Here is a 22,282-nt window from a genome sequence, read left to right as displayed (position 1 = left end):
TGTTTAGGAATTTGTTATGATCATCAAAAAGAAAACTCTTAGGCTTGTTATCCAGGAACTTGTATATCATATGTAAAATAGTGGACGAATTTGTAAGGATATGCATTGGTGCAATTGAGATCTTCTTATTGAGCAAGTTGGGTCAGGTTCGTGGATAAATGGATCCATTTTTCGAACAGGTTGGGGGATGAGATAGGATCTTTTCAGATCTTTGTAGACTGGACTTATTCTTTTAGGCCTGATTTTAATGTTGGGTCAAGGTATGAACAGATGAGTTCATGCGTTTAACAAAATGGAAGAATAGGAGACAGATTCTCATTTTTCAATTGTTAAAGTGCAGGTTGTCTAAATTAAAAAAGGACAGGAATTGAAAAAAAAATTCACTCTTTACATTAAGAATATTAGTCTATCAATGGACAATATATAATATGTTAATATGTCTTTTTAATTTTTTATCTATTAAATATGTATAAAAATAATAAAAATTAAATTAGATGAGATGATAAATAGTTATATTTTAACTAAAAGATTTTGGATTCAAAAATTATGGAAATAACCATTTTCTATAAATTATTTATAATGAAAAGTATTTAAAAAAATTGAACATTAACTCTTTTAATATATATATATATATATATATATATATATATATATATATATATATATATATATATATATATATATATTTCATGTTATAATTGATATCATTATAATGATTATGATGGTTTTATAACTTTAATAATATTTAAAAAAATACTGCTAAAATTATTGTGATTTTTTTATTATTTAATTATTTTTTATTTTAAAAAAGTTTATTATTTAGAAATATTTTTATATGATACAATTAAAAGATTTTATATATTTATCCAATTAAATTCATACATTTACATAAATAATAGCTGAAAATAATTTACTTTTAATGATATTAGACGCTAATATAAAATTATTTTATACTATCAATGTATAATATTGTCACCAAAAAAGAATGTATGATAATATATATATATATATATATATATATATATATATATATATATATATATATATATATATAATTAGTTTCCTAATTTATAGATTCTTCTTTTCACATATTTAAGTAGTAGTCTTTTTTGTTAACTATATTGTATGTGCCCAACGAAATACATAAAAGAAAATTATTAGCGACAAATAAAATTATTAGCGACAAATATAAAATATTCCATTATACTCCATTAATTATACGTACCGAAATACTTCATCAATTATTGCTGTGTCATGGATGAGACCTATCATTAATAAGATATAAATACTACTTAACCGTACCTCTTGCCTTCTATGGTGACAGCGTTATTTTGTGCATGATTCATGAACCTCAATTAATACTGATACAACAATGTAATAGTAGTGAGTGAATCTAGTTCTTCTAAAGTGATATGATCATTTTAGGAAAAAAATATATTATTAATTACGTTTAAATTAAGATAGTAAGATTTATAGATAATAAATATTATAAATTTAAAGATAATTAAAATATTATTTTATTATTTTACCAACATTATCATTTTAGAGAATTTTTTTCGTAGTGACGAGGGTTTATTATTGTATTTGGTTATAGGCTACTTGGCCTGTTGGCCAGTGGCTCATTGCAATTTGCATGTACAACGAAATGAGATTGGAGGAGGCCAAGTGGTGAAGTGGCCTTTTATGATTGTTGCATTTTAAAAGCATAAAGTTTTTGTCTTTTATTTTTGCCTCCGATCACTTCTAATAGCAATAGCAATAGGCAATAGCGTATCCTTGTTGGTCGCTTTTATTTGTATTTTAGTTTCTTGTATTATATACTAATTGATAAGGCTTCTCTTAATATCTAATTCTTTCTTCTTATCCATCCTTATGTGTATTTGAAATACGCCAATTTCATGCCTGCGTACTTGGGTAGCACCAATATAAAATGAAGAGTTTTATCATTTTCTTTTGTTACAAATTAAAAGTACTGATCACGTGCTCTAGAAAATATTTCCACAAGTATTGAATGTCTTAAATATCATACATAAGATAATATGAACATCGAGATATTTATTCAACTATTATTTGACATTCTAAACCACGGATTGGAAATTACATGGGCGACGACGAATGGGAAAACAACGTGTGAGGTTGATTTTAGGAACTAGGAGTCTAGGATTGTGGACCAAGACGAACTTAGAAAAGTCATGAATAAATAGATTCTTTCAATTTTTTCTCATTTTTCCATTTGACATAGTTGAATGCAATATTTCATAATATGATGATTAATTGCTATCATCTCTCACTTTTTCAGAATAATTCATTGAACCTACTTCGTCTAGATTCTGTCTGATATATATGGTAGTTACAAATACGAGTTATAACTTAATATCATATGTTATAGTTCGACTTTATAAGCTATAATTCAATCGAATAAATACTTCAATCCTAACGTCCGATCAAACGGTACACTAATTAGACACGTTACAAATCTTCCCAAAACCAATCTAATTGCGCAAAAAATAACTGACAAAGATCTCGCCACATATAAAAAACAAGGTAAAGTATTTTTTAGATATACTGAATTTTGAATATTAACTTAAGTATCGAAGTGTCTTTGTAAGTACACTCCCCTTCTTTATTACTCGCAAATCACACCTTAATAAAAAAAAAGCTCGAATCATCAAAACGTATAACTCGACACTAAAAGTGCAAGTTTGGGGATTATCTGTTACTGAAAAACTGATCTGTCTGACTGAACACACAGGCAAAAACACTTTCTAATGTTAAAACCGACAAAAATAACTACTTGATTTTTTTTAACTTTCTTATCTTTGATGATTACATAGGGGAAGAAAGAAGGAAACAACTTCAGAGCAGATAAAAACAAGAGGTATTTTGAAGTTCAAAAGAACAAGAAAGGTGAATAGCTTGCTACAAGCCTACAACACTAGATTGGGTTACATGTGAGAATTATGCCCAATTATAAAGGGCATGCCAAAGTGTTTGAGCTAAGATAATAATATGGAAACCAAGAGAATGAGCAAAGCGGCTTAGATAGGCAGAATTAGGGCAATTAGCCCACAACATATTAAGCTACCCAACGAGTTTAACCATGGGCGTTAATAATACGCTATCGTTTTTGCGTGGACAACAAGGCATTGGAGAATTTAGATCAATCAAGACATCAAGTTTTTGTCTAATTTATTTATTTAATTTTTAAAAATGTCAGTATTTATTCAATTGATTAAAATTTGCCTAATTAGAGGTATTGGATTGCAATCAAGCCCATGAAGAATAGTAAAAGAAAGAAAACGTATTCAAATTTTAATTGGCACAATGTATTAAAATCGATTTTAAAATTTTGATTGTGTTAATTATGTTTTTGAGATTGACAAAAGTATACAATGTTAATTCTAATTCATTTTTTATTAACAACGTGCTGATGTGCTTTGATGATATGGATTATTGGTGACACGCGTTATTTTATTTTTTGGTCACGTATAACGATAAAATGACGGACTGATCAGTATCACATGATATGTTAATGCGGACAGGTGTGCCAATTATTTGACCATGTGTTATCTTATACTACGTGTTGTAATATTATTCGTCTGCATGTCATTCATTATGTTATCATTGTACATGCATTAAATTGGTCCCTGACTTTACATTAAGTGATTTATTTTAGTCTCTGAAATTGAATGTCGTGCACCAAATTAATCCCATCACTATTTTAGTTTTAATATCATCGAATGCACTAATTTCAATTCTATTTTTCACATGTTGTTTAAATACAAGTTATAACACCCTCACTACCAGAATGTGTCACGCTTCCGACTGCGCCACTCTAATAGCGAAAATATTACGGCCACTTCTATGTATATAATAATAAAGTAGGAGTCTTTACCTAAAAATCCTTATATACTTTTCTCTGAAAAAATCGGAATTTATTTATTTATTTTTATTATACATACAAACATGCATACATATATATAATATACACAAATACATTTCATCATATTTTACATTTTACAAGAATAACTTTACAAATAATACACACGTGCGTGCGTGCACACATACAATTACAAATCTTATCCCTCTATACAAGGTATAATAATAATGGCAAGGAAAAACAATAACTAATTACAAGACCAGTCTAAAAATACAGAAGTAAATGTCTAATGTTTGTCTTCTTTATCTGTTTTCTTGAAAAACATAGATTGTAGGAGGGTGAGAACCTAACCCGAAGATCCTCCGTAGAAGAAAGAAATGTTACAAAAGTAATTAAAAAATTCATACACCTGATCAATTTACATCTCAGGAGAGTTTATCTTTATCAAGCTTGTGGTCTTTACTTCTTTATTTTCAAGAAAATCATTTTTTTCACTAACTTATATACAATTGCATTTTCAATTATTTCTTAGTCATATATATATTTTTGGAAGAATCAAATTACACCAGATCTTTAATATTTTCTTTAGGGTTCAAAGACTCACCTAAAGATTTTCTACCCAGTAAACTACCATCATTCGTTTCTATCCATCCAGCATATAAACCAGAGTCCCAGGACAATACTGAGTTCAATCTGCCTTAACCTTCATCACCTCTATACACCAGCAAACACAATCAAATCAAACAATTCAATCACACATAAGAAAATAAATATAAAGCACGTATCATATAGCACATAGTCAGATAAATCACATACATAACAAAATGCATAACCAAACAAATCAAACAAGTGCACATGATGCATGCCTGTCCTACTGGCTGTGAGCTCATGTATCGGTTAAAATGCCAGACCCAACACATCTAGTAGCCAACTCGAACATTATCTCTTTGTTGCGCATCCCAGGAGGAATATAATCAAAGGAGTGTGCCCTACTACCTTTTCTTGGAGGTATCACTAGGAGAAATAAATCGAGAGAGAGTGCCCTACCACCTTCCCATGTGAGGCCGTGCCAAACAAAATGAGGAATGAATGCCCTTCCACCTTGTAAATAGAGAGAATGTACGCGGGACAAAACTACCATGTCCATATTACACTAAAACTACGACCAAGTGGGACAAACCACCATCCTTACTCGGTGCAGGTGCCTAATCAGTAATGCGAGCGGGACTATGCCACCGTCCTCGCCGTGGGCAGGACAAACCACCGTCCCACAATATCAATAACGTAAGTGAGACAAAACCCACCTCCTTGCAAATCAATAATCATCATCAATCAAAACCATCGTAATCAAATTCATCATAGTCCTCATCACCCAAAACCATCATCATTATCATAGTCATAATTACAATCATGATCTCGTCTCCCATCATAAATATCATATCAAATCTCATCATCAATAACAATCATTCATCATCAATTATAATCTCTTACATATCACTCGACTTAATCAAAGTTCTAATTATAATGTTCATATTAGTCTCACTTTTTACTATAAGCCTCTAATCAAGTCTCATAATCTTCAACTCAACTTCAGTTCCTACTCCGCACACTTTAATATTCACCAGGTTAGGCTTAAGTTGTTACTTACGACTTGCGGGTAGGAGGCGTCTAACACAATACCCTATAATCGAAGTCAAGGTTGCACATAAACTAATGATGGAGGAAAATTATGATGGTTTGGAAATTTAGCAAAACAATTTCTTTGTTGATAGCATAGTCTAAACCAACAAATACTCCTCCCAATCAAAGTTTGATTTTCCAATACAAAATATAAATCGAGAGTAATTAAACCTCGGGTCATCTTTCCTAGGAACTAATGCTAATAAGTGCACAATTGTGGTTGTGAGAATCAAAGGGGGTTTTCAATAAAGAAATGAACAATTAAAGAAATAAAAGAACAAGACAAAATTGTAATTAATAAACTAATTAAGGAATAAAAGAACTATGTATGTAATATAGACAAGTAATGCTATAAAGTGATGGAAAAGTGGTTCAAAACATAAATGAAACCTTGACTTGGGATGAGTTATGGAATTTCTTCCTTGCCATAACCACAACTATGATAATTATGATTGATTAATCTCACTAAGTCAACCCTTAACATCGAAGGATAGGTCAAGTGAGCATAATTGTTATTAATCTACAAATCCTAGCTAACTTACTAATTACCTTAGTAAGAAGCTAGCATTATTGGAAACAATAACAACTAACAACCCAAAAATTATCACTAAATGTTAGACATTATGACTCTAGTATTCCATAATTTCATTTCCCCAAGTCAAGGGGTGAAAATCTATCCCATAATCAAAATTGGTATTTCATCAAACACATAATGCGCATAAACATAAAACATGGCAAAATTGGGAAAATGATGAAAGCTATAAACCACAAATGATCACAATCAATTATAATAACTCAAACAAACATAAAATAACCATCAAACATCAAATTCCTCAACTAGAAATCCACAATTTCAAAACTATGTATATATGATAAAGGAAAATAAAACATATGAAAGTGTAGAACAAGTAGTATAATAGAAGAGACAATTAAAGAAATAATTACAATAAAAATTACTAGTATCCAAAATAAAAAATTGAAGTATAAAATGCTACAACCCTAATTAAGAACCCTAAAGAAATTGAGAGAACATCTACCCTAAAACTACCCTAACTACTCCTAAAATGTATTCTATGAAGTATGGTAGTGTATGCTATGATCTATGGTTGCTTGTCCCCTTCATATATGCCTCCAAGACATCAGAAATGGGCCAAAAAGCCCCTCAAATCACGAGCCACGTGACTTTTTAATGAGTTCACGTGCTGGTACCTGTGCGTACGCACAGGTACACATGCTGATTTCCTCCTGTGCGTACGCACAGAAGTTGTGCATGGGCACACTTGTTGTTTTCCATTCTGTGCATGGGCACAGGTGCTGATTTTGACCCTTGTGCGTGGGCAAAGGCTGAAATGCTTCTCTCCTTTGATTTCTTCCTGTTTTCTCCCAATTCCATGCTTCTCTTCCACTCTCATCAAGCCATTCTTACCTATTACACCTGAAATCACTCATCAAACATATCAAGGCATTGAATGGAATGAAAGTGGAATAAAATTTATTAAATTAAGCACAAAATAGCATGTTTTCACAATTAAGCTCTATTTAGGGAGAGAACACAAAAGTATGCTATTTGGATGAATAAATGTGGGTTTATATGATGAAATCCACTCAAATCAAACTAAAATATATCATCAAATATGGATTTATCAATTTTCTCACACTTAAACAATAGCATGTCCTCATGGTAATCACAATCAAAAGTGAAGGGTAAAAGAGAAAGCAATTTATTCAATGCAACTACCTACAAGTATGCAACTATGAAAAATGCTATCTATCTATATCTATACTATAATTCCTATTGAGTTTGGCAAAAACAAACAAAAGAATTCCAATCAATTCAAAGTAGAAACTTAGGGCCATGACAAGAAAATAAAGCAATATGATCAATATCCAAAGATTTGATTTGAAGTTTTCAAAAACTACTTTCAACAACTTGCAAGAAGATACAAGATAAGGGGTGGAATCATAGAATTGAGTGATTGAACCCCTCACCGGATGTGTATACACTCTAGTCGCTCAGTGTTTAGGGCTTAATCACTCAATTCTCCTTTAATCATGTTTTTCAAAGATTTGCAAGTCATCTAACAATCAACTAATATTTAATGAATGAATGCAAATATCATGAGGTCTTTGGATGGTTGTAATGGGGCTAGGATTAAGGTAGGATTAATATGGTTAAGTGGACTTGTAGATTGGATCTTTGATTAGCTCAAGTATCCTACGTAATCCTATATTAACCTATTTACACCAAAGAAAGACAACCTAACTTCCCATTCATCTCCTTTTTCACACTCATTCACTCATGCATTCTTCTTTCTAATTCAACCACATTTGCATTCTTTTATTTGACATTATTATTGTCATTTCTTTTCTTCTCTTTTTCTTTTTTTTTTCTTTACTCTTTTTTTAAATTTTTTATGAACAAATCGTGTCCACCAAAATTTTTCTTTTATCAACAAAAAGAGATGCAAATGTTTCAAGTAATGAATACATGAGTGTTTACCCATTTTACCAAATTTTTCTCAATGAATACCCCAAACTAACTTTCTACCAATATTTTCCACAAATCTCCCCCATACTTGATTAACACACACACTCAATCCAAGCTAATCAAAGATACAATTAATGGACAATATTGGTTTTTCGCTTAGGGCAAATGATGTGCTTAAAATTAGAACAAAGGAGAATTAAAAGGTTCAAAAGTGGTTTATAAAGGTAGATGCAAGGGTTGGCCATATAGGTTAGTGAGTATAATATCAAAAATGGCCTCAATCATACTAAATGCATTCAAATCATCAAATATAGGATATAAAAATTCAAGCAAATCTAAGATTACAATCATAAAGGAGTATAACACACACAAAAAATTTGTGGTTGAAAATGTGCAACCACACCATTAAAGCTCAAATCTCACTAGGTAATTTGTTTAAACTCTTTTCTATGTTCCATAAGAAAAAAAAGATCCAAGCAAGTTCAAAAATAAGTTGTTAAATCTAATCAATGGAATTCCCTGAAGAAGATTTTTTTGAAAATTCTTTGTTGTTTTAACCAAACTTATTTACTATACTAGGTAACAAGCAAATATTTACTACTATAAAGTTATAAGCAAGCTAAGATATATACAAGCAAACTAAGCAAAGTGCAATGTAATGAAATACCAAACAAATATTCACAAAAAACATAATTACTAAAAACTACAAAATAGTGCAAAGTGTTGAGAAAGAGAAATTTACGCCCAGAAAATTGCAGATCCTCCTCCGCACTTAATCGTTGCACGGTCCTCTATGCATGCACATAATTCGGGGGTGAAGAGATGCGAGGCTCCACTTTCAGCTGGTGGGTACTGGGGCTTTAGGTTGTTATATAAACAAATAAACAGGAATTGAGGAAGAGTAAGATGAGTGTGGTGTGATAAAAGGCAATGTGTGTATTCTAAGTGTGCACGATTTAGAACACACACATTAGCCGGGTAAAAACAGAAACCACACAAGCAAAAGAAAAACATGTGTTCCTCAATTGGGTAGCCTAGGTTGCAAGTAAAGAATAAGAAAAACTTAAGGTATAAGCAACCCTAGGTAACCATAACTCAAGTGAATTGAGTATATAAGATATTTGTTATTGAAATTGCGCATGTGAAAGCGCAAAATTGATATAGGAACATAATAACAATAACCAATCCAACAATGAAAAGAAAACTCCTCATTCATCATGACACAAAATGCAATAGTCGCATGGTAAAGGTACTTGTTACAAAAAGTGATACACTTGCTAGCAATCAAGGCAAGTCACTCAAACAAATGCAAAGCATTAACAAGGAACAAGTACCGGTCACGTGATGAAATTAATATGAAAAATCATGATGAACAAGTAATTTTGACTCAATTCACTTAATTCAATGCACTTACATAATTTGTCCTAGTGGTACAATCAAAACATGAGTATTCAAACCCACTAGGTACTTAGTAAATTAAGGTGAAGTATAAGTGCATTGATGAAATTCAATCAAGAAGCAACCCAATCAACATCAATCAAACACTTGCAACTTATTTAATTAACAAGCAACTAAACCAAACCAAATATAACTACTAAAATAGAAATGAGATGCAATGAAAACTAAGTAAAACAAGTAGCTAAATAGGGGAAAAAACAAGAGAAGAAAGGGATGGAGGGGATAGGAGTGCGTTAGGGCTTAAGGAAAAGTGCAAACAAAATTTTTGCCCAAAACAGCACTTGTGCGTACGCACAAACATGTGTGCGCACGCACACAAGGTGGAACATGGGAGGTGTGCACTCGCATAAGTCGTGCGAACGCTCTGGAAGAAGGGGGTGTAAGAAGTGTGCGCATGCACAATCCTGTGCCTGCACACAGAACACTTTTTTTTTTGAAACATAGGATTATGTGTGCGTGCGCACACAGAACCATGCGCACGCACAAGGGCAAAAAGTGGTAAGGGTTCACGTGCACAGGCTGTGGCAGTGCTCCCAACATAATGGGTGTAAGAAAGTGTGCGTATGCACAAGATGGTGCTTTCGCATACAGCGCGCAAATGTGGTGTCATAACAAAGCGCTCCCCTTCATAGACGCCTTCGAAGAATTGTGGGTCAACAAGGCTTGAATTTGGTGTCCCCAAATCCATGCAAAGTGTCTCTAATGCAACCTTTGAGCACGCTTTCTTGGGCCACATTTCTAAGCTTTATTTTGGTTCATCAAAAGAGCATATTGCATTCTACATTTGGTGCTTAATTTGATTATTCAATAGCACAACAAATGCTCCTCAAGCCCACTTAATGAAGCCCACAATGATCACAACAATTAACAAGGCTCATGACTTAATTGAAGCAAGGAAGGTCACTAGTGAATAGTAGTTAGAAATTGCATTTTCTTGGAATTTGAATTTCATTTGAATTTGTAAATTAGAATAGGTTATAAATAGAGGATGAGAAGACTTCATCCGGGAACCTTTCCTTCCACTTCTTTTCACTTCTTTTACTTTCCATTTCATTCTTACTTTTTCACATTTGTAAGCCATGAGTGGTTAATTTTCTTTTCATTGGGGAAAAGAGCTTTATTGAATTTAATTGATCAAATGTGATTTATTTTTCGTCTTCAATTCATCTTTCATTTGCTTTTTTAGAAAAAGTCTTTGTTCTTCATTATAAGGATTTAAATCTCTTGGAAAAGAGTTTAAATCTAAATTGGGTTTTATTATCACTTGGAAAAGTTGACTCATGAAACTAAGCTTGAAGCTCTTTCTCTTGATTCTTGTGATTCTAGATTTTGATTGATAACGTGACATATAATCAACTAACATCTAGATTCACGAAATTGTGTAGCTCTAAATTAGAGCACAAGCTTCATCTCTTCTTATGAGCAATTAGGTCAAGGAATTGGTAAGATCAAGTCAAGAGAGATTGAATTACCAAGGAATTGAAATTCAGTCACTTATGAATTGCCATATATCAATTATTGTATGATTGAAGCTGAGATGAAAATTATTTGATCCAGAGAATTCAATATCTCTGTACCCCAATGATCCTCCCATTATTCTCTTCTTCCCCTACTTTAGAATTGCTTTAATTTTCATTTATGTTGCTCTCTTTTCATTTATTAAATTTTAATTTTCAGTAATTTATATTTCCGTTATTTACTTTCAAATCATTTATTGCTTTCATTTACTTATTGTTTAAGTCATTTAAATTCCATACTTATATTATCAATTGTTCTTCATCAAATTGTGAATTGTCTAACTAGAATAATCAATCAATTATTGCTTGCTTAATTCCTTAATCCTCATGAAAATGATAACCCACTTACCATGGTATTACTTGATGCGATCCAATGCACTTGCTGGTAGTTTTGCGGAGATTGCAAAAATCCCGTATCAGTGATGTGATTATTTGTTATGTTATCTTTCTTTATAGGCTCCTGGCTATATTATTATTTTTCAAATATACGTAAGTACTTTTTAGTTTTAGAGGTCGTAATACCTCACCACCTTTGATTTATGACTATAGCATAAGACTTTGTGTATTAGGGTGTTATATTTCTAATGTTCTATTGGATATTTCTCAACTTCACTTTCCTATTCTATTTCATTTAGTTGAAATCGTATTGTATGAACATATTGAGGTTTATTCCTTCTAAGCTACACACAACTTTTGAGGTCACTTAATCTAGAATTTCTTAGAGATAACAATTATTTTTAAAAATCTAAGATTAATTTCTACAGATTCCTTAAGTATTTTAGATATGCCTTAGGGATATCTTCTTAGCTCTAATTGCGTGGATTTTATCCACTATTCTCACATTTATTCACAGAATCCGCATGTTTTACACTTTCCTTCCTGATTTTGTGCTATGATTGAAAACATGCTTCTTTGGCCTTTAATTCACTATTTTTAATCCTCTCTTATTACCATTCCATGCCGTGATATGTGTGTTAAGTATTTTCAAAGATTATAGAGCAGGAATAGCTTAGAGGATGGAAAGGAAGTATGCAAAAGTGGAAGGAATACAAGAAGCTGAAGGAATTGCTAAGTTGTCAGCCCTGACCTCTTCGCACTCAATCGATCATAACTTGAACTACAGAGGTTTCAAATGATGCAGTTCTAGTTACGTTGGAAATCTAATATCCGGGGCTTCACAACGATATATAATTTGCCATAGTTGACCTGGCGTTTAGGGAAGCACACACGCAAAGCACGCGTACACGCGCATTGGCGAAAGTTTAGCGTATCAAAAAACACAGATTTGAGGCTGCAGAGTGAAGGAATCAGAACAACTTCTCATAATTCACAATTTAGGTTTTAAATGTAGTTTTTTAGGATTCTCGTATTTTTAGGTTTATTTCTTCATCAAATTCGGGTTCAATGTTCCTTTAATTTAGTTTTCTTCCACTCTTATTTGTTTTAGTATTTTAGTTTCTCTATCTTCTCTTTTTGATCTATTTATTCTACCATTTAGTTTATGAACTCCTCAAGTTAGATTGATTTTTCTTTTAATGCAATTTGAAGTATTTCATGTTTATTGCTTCTTCTATTATTTGTTATCATTTTGCAATTGTTGGTTTTAGATTTAATTTTCCCTTATTAATTTTCTATGTTTTTACGTTATGCCTACTGATGAGCGGATATTTTATACACTTTTTAGGGGTATTTTCATGTAGATTTTAGCATATTTTAATTAGTTTTTAAGCAAAAATCTTATTTCTGGACTTTACTATGAGTTTGTGTGTTTTTCTGTGATTTCAGGTATTTTCTGGCTAAAATTGAGGGAGCTGAGCAAAAATCTGATTTAGGCTGAAAAAGGACTGCTGATGCTGTTGGATTCTGACCTCCCTGCACTCGGAATGGATTTTTTGGAGCTACAGGAGTCCAATTAGCGCGCTCTTAATTGGGTTGGAAAGTAGACATCCAGGGCTTTCCATCAATATATAATAGTCCATACTTTACGTTAAGATAGACGACGTAAACTGGCGTTCAACGCCAGTTTTATGTTGTAGTCTAGCGTCCAGCGCCAGAAACAGGTTACAAGTTGGAGTTCAACGCCAAAAATACGTTACAACCTGGCGTTCAACTCCAGAAACAGCCCAGGCACGTGAGAAGCTTAAGTCTCAGTTCCAGCACACACCAAGTGGGCCCCAGAAATGGATTTCTGCACCAATTATCTTAGTCTACTCATTTTCTGTAAACCTAGGTTACTAGTTTAGTATTTAAACAACTTTTAGAGACTTATTTTGTATCTCATGAAATTTTTAGATCTGAATTTTATACTCTTTGATGGCATGAGTCTCTGAACTCCATTGTTGGGGGTGAGGAGCTCTACAGCGTCTCGATGAATTAATGCAATTATTTCTGTTTCCTTTCAAACATGTGTGTTCCTATCTAAGATGTTCATTCGCGCTTAATTATGGAGAAGGTGATGATCCGTGACACTCATCACCTTCCTCAATCCATGAACGTGTGCCTGACAACCACCTCCATTCTACAGTAGATTGAATGAGTATCTCATAGATTCCTTAATTAGAATCTTCGTGGTATAAGCTAGATTGATGGCGGCATTCATGAGAATCCAGAAACTCTAAACCTTGTCTGTGGTATTCCGAGTAGGATTCCGGAATTGAATGACTGTGACGACCCTCAAACTCCTGAACGCTGGGCGTTAGTGACAGACGCAAAAGAATCATTGGATTCTATTCCAACTTGATTGAGAACCGACAGATGGTTAGCTGTGCTGTGACAGAGCATTTGGACCATTCTCACTGAGAGGATAGGAAGTAGCCATTGACAATGGTGATTCCCTACATACAGCTTGCCATGGAAGGAGCCTTGCATTTATGAAAGTGAGTAAGCATTATGTTGCAGGGATTCAGAGGACAAAGCATCTCCAAAATCCCAACATATTCTCCATTACTGCACAACAAGTAATTATTTCACGCTCTTTTATTTTTTTCTAATAATTCAAATTGATAATTATAATTGATATCCTGACTAAGAATAATAAAATAAACATAGCTTGCTTCAAACCAATAATCTCCGTGGGATCGACCCTTACTCACGTAAGGTATTACTTGGACGACCCAGTGCACTTACTGGTTAGTGGTACGAAGTCATAAGAAATCTTGATTTTGATATTGGGATTACAATTTCGTACACCAAGTTTTTGGCGCCGTTGCCGGGGATTGTTCGAGTTTGAACAACTAAAGGTTTATTTTATTGCTTAGATTAGGAATAATTTATTTTTGTTGCTATAGAGTCATTAAATTTTGAGTCCTTTATTCCCTTTTCAAAAATTTTTTCAAAAATATTATTTTTCTTTATCAAATTTTTAATTTTTCGTGCGTTTAGTGTTTTGTTCTAAGTTTGGTGTCAATTACATATTTTATATTTTCCCTTTAAATTTTCAAATTTATGCTCTTTGATCTTCAAGTTGTTCTTGTTGATCTTTAATTTTTCTTGTTCTGTGTCTTTTATTGTTTCACTTGTGTTTTTCCAAAGCATTAGTCTTCCAAAAGGAATATACCTATTCAAAACAAGTGTTACATTCACTGCCCAATTGGCTAGAGCGTTGGTCTATGTTCTTGGTAATTGGGTATCTTCTTTTTAAAATCTTTTTCAAAAATAATTTTTCTTGATTTAATCTTGTGCCAAACTTTAAGTTTGGTGTTTTCTTGTCAATCTTTTTATAATTTTCGAAAATTTTATTGAAGTTTTCTAAAAATTTTAAGTTTGGTGTTCTTTCTTTTGTTCTTGTGTTCTTGTGAATCTTCAAGGTGTTCTTGAGTCTTTCTTGTGTTTTGATCTTAAAATTTTTAAGTTTGGTGTTCCTTGGTGTTTTCCCTCCAAAATTTTCGAAAATAAGGAGAATTAGATCTAAAAATTTTAAGTCTTGTATCTTTTGTGTGTTTTTCTCTTTCATCATAAAATTCAAAATTCAAAATATATATATATATATATATATATATATATATATATATATATATATATCTTTTCTAACTATTTTTAAGCTACTTTTTCGAAATTTTTTTTATAAAAATTCAGATTTCAATTTCAAAATTTTTCAAATCTTACCCTCCTAAGATTTAAAAAAAATTTATATTTTATTATCTTTTTCAAAAATATCCTAACCACTTTCTCTCTCTCCTCAATTTTTTCGAAAATCTTCACAAAACATTTTCAAATTTTTTTTTATTTTTATTTCATTTTTATTTTATCTTATTTTATTTTATTTTACTATTTCAAAAATAAAATTTTATATTTAATAAAATAAATAATATCAACATCCATATCATCTCCCTTGCTCCATCATGGAACTAAGTGGAAATGAACAGTCCAGAAGGACTCTGGGGTCATATGCTAACCCCACTACTGCTTCATATGGGAGTAGTATCATTATACCCTCCATTGGAGTCAGTAGCTTTGAGTTGAATCCTCAGCTCATTATCATGGTGCAGCAAAGTTGCCAGTATTTCGGTCTCCCACAGGAAGAACCTACAGAGTTTCTGGCACAGTTTTTACAAATTTCTGACACAGTACATGATAAGGAGGTAGATCAGGATGTCTACAGGCTATTACTGTTCCCATTTGCTGTAAAAGACCAAGCTAAGAGGTGGTTAAATAACCAACCTAAGGACAGCATAAAGACATGGAAACAGCTATCAGAAAAATTTCTGAATCACTATTTTCCTCCCAAAAGGATGACACAGCTAAGGCTAAGCATCCAAGGCTTCAAACAAGGAGATAATGAATCCTTTTATGATGCCTGGGAGAGATACAGAGAGATGCTAAGAAAATGCCCCTCTGAAATGTTTTCAGAGTGGGTGCAATTAAACATCTTCTATTATGGGCTTACAGAGAAAGCTCAGATTTCTCTAGACCACTCAGTTGGTGGATCTATCCATATGAGAAAGACAATTGAAGAAGCTCAAGAGCTCATTGATACAGTTGCCAGGAATCAACACCTGTACCTAAGCAGTGAACTTCCCAAGAAGGAAGATGCTAAAACAGCAACTGCTGAACTCAGTCCTGCAGATCAAGCTGCTAAATTCAATCAGCAATTAGATTTTCTAACAAAACAGTTAGCCGAATTCAAGGAGATACTACAAGAAACAAGAATGGCTAATAAAAATATGGAAGTGCAGTTGAAGCAAACAGAACAGCAGTTATCAAAACAAATAACAGAAGAATGCCAAGTAGTTCAATTAAGAAGTGGGAAAACATTAAATACCTCACTTCAAGGTAGCAGGAAGCCAAGAACTGAGCAAACCACCCAAAATCCATCTGAGGACAGTCAGAGCCCAGAAAGGAATAACTCTGGAGCTCAAACGCCAAAAAATGGGTGGAAAGCTGGCACTAAACGCCCAGACCATACTCAGGTCTGGCGTTCAACGCCAGAAACAAGCAATGAATCGGCGTTGAACGCCCAAAGGAAGCTCAGTTCTGGCGTTCAGACGCCAGAAACAAGTAAGGAGTTGGCGTCTAATGCCACTCCAGCTTCCACCCCTGGCATTCAAATACCAGTGGAAGATCAGACACATACAAGTGCTGATAATAACCCATCTAAAAACGCTTCTCAACCCACATCTGTAGGCAATAAATCTGCAGCAACTAAGGTTGAGGAATACAAAGCCAAAATGCCTTATCCTCAGAAAATCCGCCAAGCGGAACAGGATAAGCAATTTGCTCACTTGGCAGACTATCTCAGGACTCTTGAAATAAAGATTCCGTTTGCAGAGGCACTTGAGCAAATACCCTCTTTTGCTAAGTTCATGAAAGAGATCTTAAGTCATAAGAAGGATTGGAGAGAAACTGAAAAAGTTTACCTCACTGAAGAATGCAGTGCAGTCATCCTGAAAAGCTTACCTGAGAAGCTTAAGGATCTCGGAAGCTTTATGATACCATGCACATTAGAGGGTACTTGCACCAAGCAAGCTCTATGTGATCTTGGGGCAAGTATCAACCTAATACCTGCATCTATTATCACAAAGTTTGGTTTGACTGAAGAAGTCAAACCAACCCGGATATGTCTTCAACTTGCTGATGGCTCCATTAAATACCCATCAGGCGTGATTGAAGACATGATTGTCAAGGTTGGGCCATTTGCCTTTCCTACTGACTTTGTGGTGCTGAAAATGGAGGAGCACAAGAGTGCAACTCTCATTCTAGGAAGACCTTTCCTAGAAACTGGCCGAACCCTTATTGATGTCCAAAAAGGGGAAGTAACCCTGAGAGTCAATGAGGAGGAGTTCAAGTTGAATGTTGTCAAAGCTATGCAGCATCCAGACACCCCAAATGACTGCATGAGTGTTGATATTATTGACTCTCTGGTAAAAGAGGTCAATATGACTGAGAGTCTCGAATCAGAGCTAGAGGATATCTTTAAAGATGTTCAGCCTGATCTGGAGGAATCAAAGAGAATGATAGAACCTCTGAAAATCCCTCAGGAAGAGGAGAAACCTCCTAAACCCGAGCTCAAACCATTACCACCATCCCTGAAATATGCATTTCTAGGAGAAGGTGATACCTTTCCTGTAATCATAAGCTCTACCTTAGAGCCACAGGAAGAGGAAGCACTAATTCAAGTGCTAAGGACACACAAGACAGCTCTTGGGTGGTCCATCAGTGATCTTAAGGGCATTAGCCCAGCCAGATGCATGCACAAGATTTTATTGGAGGGTGACGCTAAGCCAATGGTTCAACCACAAAGGCGGCTGAACCCAGCCATAAAGGAGGTGGTGCAGAAGGAGGTCACTAAATTACTAGAGGCTGTGATTATTTATCCTATTTCTGATAGCCCCTGGGTAAGCCCTGTCCAAGTCGTTCCTAAGAAGGGTGGCATGACAGTGGTTCATAATGAAAAAAATGAATGAGTTCCTACAAGAACAGTTACAGGGTGGCGTATGTGTATTGATTACAAAAGGCTCAATACAGCCACCAAAAAAGAGCTACTTGCAGTAGTTTACGCCATTGACAAATTCAGATCCTATTTAGTAGGATCAAAAGTGATTGTGTACATGATAAACCCCGATTTCGTGGTTTATCTTGTGCTTATTTTGGGGGATTTTATCAATAATTCTCACACTTATTCGCAAGAAATGCATGGTTTTGTGTTTACTTCCCAATATTGCTCCATGATGAAAAACATGCTTATTTTGCCTTAAAATTGCCATATTTTAATCCTCTTCTATTGTCATTCGATGCCGTGATGTATTTGTTGAGTAATTTCATGAATTATAGGGTAGGAATGACTTAGAAGAGAGGGACAAAGCATGTAAAAAAGGGGGAGGAACATGAAGAATTGGAGTCTTGGGAGCAGCGGCATCGGCGCATCCGCACACTCCACGCGCACGCGTGGATAGGATTGGCTGGAGCGGCGCGCAAGGATGGACGCATCCGCGCAGACTGGAAGATTCCTATCGACGCGCACGCGCAACTGGCACGCACGCGTGGATCAAAAAAAGCAATCGGCGCGCGCGCACGCTTGGCGCGCACGCGTGGGAAGCTGCACGTGACCTCATTAAGGAAAATCGTGCCTGGCGATTTCTGAGGCCAAGAAGGCCCAATTTCAAGCTGTTTCTGCATGGAAAAGACCCAAGGATGCTAGGGGAAAAGGGGGATCACTCATTTTGGCACTAGGACACAATTTTAGCTAGTTTTTGGTTCTTTGGTTATTCTAGGGAGAGAAACCCTTGTTCCTCTCTAGATCTAGTTTCCAATTGATCTTCCCTTGTTGATTTGTGAATTGGATTTTGTTAATTACCAGTTTTGTTGTTCAATTTGAATTTCTTGTTATAATCTTCCTTGCATTTAATGATAGTTTTATGATTCTTGTCACTTGTCATTTCATACCCATTTCATGAATGTTGTGAATCTTGACTTGTTAATGTTACATTGATGAATTATATGTTTAGCCTTGTTAATTGCTTGATTGTATGTTGATAATTATTAGTGGGAACTTGTAGATTTCAATTTAATTGCTAATTTGAACATGTCTTTTGTTAATGCTTACCAAGTGTTCGATGAATTGTTTACTTTGAGTATGGAGTAGTCTTTTCCACTCTTGGCCTAGGTCAAGGGAATTGGGTGAACTTGAGTCATTGGGTCTCATGGATTTGATGATTTGGGAGCCCTTGGTGGTCAATTTGATACTCATTGACGCCAACCCACTACTAATCTAATTAGTAGGTAGGTTGGGACTTATGGGTTGATGTGACCAAAGCCATTTGACGTACTTCAAGTCTAGGGGTAGATATCATGTACTTAAGACTTTGAGGGTAGACTTAATGAGCTTGGTTCCTCATAATTGTCAAAATATAGTTGTTGGACAAGGATTGTGATCCCAATTCTCATGCCTAGCCAAGCGTTGCTTTTATTATTCATATTTGAAAACCAATTTTCCAATTCAATTGCCTTAGTTATAGTTACTTGCTTGGTTTAAAGTAGAATTTAGTAGAATATTTCTTGTTCATTGAAGTTGCTCAAGTTTGCTTAGAGAGTTGAATTAGTTTATCGCAATTTAAGATTATTTGCTTGTTAAGATTTCCATTTATTTTCATGCTCATAACTCACAACCCCGGATTTCTAACCAATGTCGAAGCACATGTTTGCCCATTCCTTGTGAGACGACCCGAGGTTTGAATACTTCGGTTATTTCTATTGGGGTTGAACTTGTGACAACCAAATCCCTCTTCTAAATTTGACCTCCCGAGGATTGTTGTTGGTAGAGCTATACTTACAACGTGGTTTTACTAAAGAGACTATTTACCAATACACCCTTGGGATTCGTGTCAAATTTTTGGCGCCGTTGCCGGAGAATGGTTGCAACATATGCCTTGATATTGGTTATGTGAATATGTGAATATTGTAGATATTTTGCTTTTTCAATACTTAGCTATAGTTTAGAATTCTTTTGCATTTGTACTATGACTTTCAAGTTTGATGACTCGGTCTCAACCGAATTCTAGCTTAGCCAACTTTGATCCCGAGATCGAAAGAACTTTGTTACACACTCGGCAAGCTAGAAGGTGATTGGACTATACGCCTAGTACTTCGGCCTCTCTCGAGGGAAACACCGAATCACTAGATGTCACCGAGAGTGACTTAGAGTCCGCTACTTCCTATTCTTCTGTTGGCACTACTGATACATCTTTGCATCCTACAGGTGAGCCACACATGGCGGAGCCACGCCGGATCACTTTGCATGAGCAAGGAGCTCCGGATATCATACTCCAAACATTGCAAGCAAGGTATCCTAACCTTGATCCAAAGTTTGAGTTGAAGAGTAGCTTGATAAATCTACTTCCTAAGTATCATGGGTTGCCGGGTCAAGATCCCATCCGACATTTGAAGGATTTTCATGTTGCTTGTTCTATGGCTCAAAGACATGGAGCCGATGAGGTAGCAATCATGGTTTTTGCCTTTTCTTTTTCTCTTGAAGCGCAAGCAAAAACATGGTTCTATTCGCTGCCGGATGATATTGTGACTAATTGAGATTTCTTGAGAAGAGAGTTTCTTGATAAGTTCTTCCCACCGGAGAAGACCGAGTACATCCGGAAAGAGATTTCGGGCATAATGCAAAGAGACCAAGAGAGTATGTATGAGTATTGGTCTCGGTTCAAGAGGCTATTGGAGTCATGTCCACACCACGGAATGACCACTCGCTTGCTCATTAGCTACTTTACTGGAGGTCTTTGTGCGGAAGATAGAAGATTGCTTATCGCCTCTAGTAGCGGTTCCCTTTCGAAAAATAAGACGGAGGGAGAAGCTTGGGATTTGATAAAGGATGTTGCCGAATCTACACAACACACAAGAGTGAGAAGTAACTCCCACAAGGGTGTGGTAGAACCGCCCCCCTCCGAAGCAAGTCTAACCAAGGCACTTGGGGATATGACCACCATCCTTACACAAATGCAAAGAGATCAAAGGGAGTACTACTCCATCCAAGCTGTCCAAGCCCCATCTCCGGTTGCTCAACTTGAAGGCCCTCCTAGGATTTGTGGGTTGTGCTCTAGTACCACACATTACACCGACCAATGCCATCAAATTCAAGAGGAACATGCCCTTGTGGTAGCCAATGTGAATTACAACAACCGTCCACCATACCCTCTTCAAGGTCAAAACAACTACCATCAAGGTAGTAATCAACATCAAGGGTGGAGAGATAACACAAGGAAGCAATCAAAACCAAAGATGGAACAACCCTTCTTCTCATCACAACAACAACCAACCTTCATCCCAATACCACCATAACAATACCAACTACCAAGCCAACCAAGCCCACCCCAACCAAAACCAAAACAACTACACCAAGTACCAAACACCGCACCATAGACAACAAAACCAGACTTCTCCATCTTCCAACAATCAAGTTGATGAGCTTAGAGCCGCTATGGAAAAACGAGATGAGATCAACAAGGCTCAATTCGAGGCCTTGAATACTCAATTGACCAATCTCACCAACATGCTCTCAAAAATGAACATGTCAAGCCAACCACCAACTCCCAATAACAACACCACTCAACCCTCAAGTTCCTCCAACCTTCCATCCCAACCCCAACCAAACCCCCAAGAGGCGGTCTTAACGCCATAATTCTACGGTCAGTGACTACATTAGAGGAGATACCTCCCGAGGATTGTTGTTGGTAGAGCTATACTTACAACGTGGTTTTACTAAAGAGACTATTTACCAATACACCCTTGGGAGTCGTGTCAGTACACTGATCATGCTACTCTTAAATATCTACTCACAAAGCAGGATTCAAAACCCAGACTCATCAGATGGGTGTTGCTTCTGCAAGAGTTTGATATAGAAATAAGAGACAAAAAAGGGACAGAGAACCAAGTAGCAGATCACCTGTCCCGAATAGAACCAGTAGAAGGGGCGTCCCTCCCTCTTACTGAGATCTCTGAGACCTTTCCTGATGAGCAACTCTTTGCCATCCAGGAAGTGCCATGGTTTGCAGACATTGCAAACTACAAGGCAGTGAGATTCATACCCAAAGAGTACAGTAGGCAGCAATCAAAGAAGTTAATCACGGATGCAAAGCACTATCTTTGGGATGAACCATATCTCTTCAAGAGATGTGCAGACGGAGTAATCCGTAGATGTGTGCCTAAAGAAGAAGCACAGAAGATCCTCTGGCACTGTCATGGATCACAGTATGGAGGACATTTTGGAAGTGAGCGAACAGCCACAAGAGTTCTCCAATGTGGCTTCTACTGGCCTAC

The sequence above is a fragment of the Arachis hypogaea genome, chromosome 10, assembly GCF_003086295.3.
Source record: "Arachis hypogaea cultivar Tifrunner chromosome 10, arahy.Tifrunner.gnm2.J5K5, whole genome shotgun sequence".
Taxonomy (NCBI): domain Eukaryota; kingdom Viridiplantae; phylum Streptophyta; class Magnoliopsida; order Fabales; family Fabaceae; genus Arachis; species Arachis hypogaea.
The sequence above is the reverse complement of the archived record's forward strand: the minus strand, read 5'-3'. Positions refer to the sequence as shown.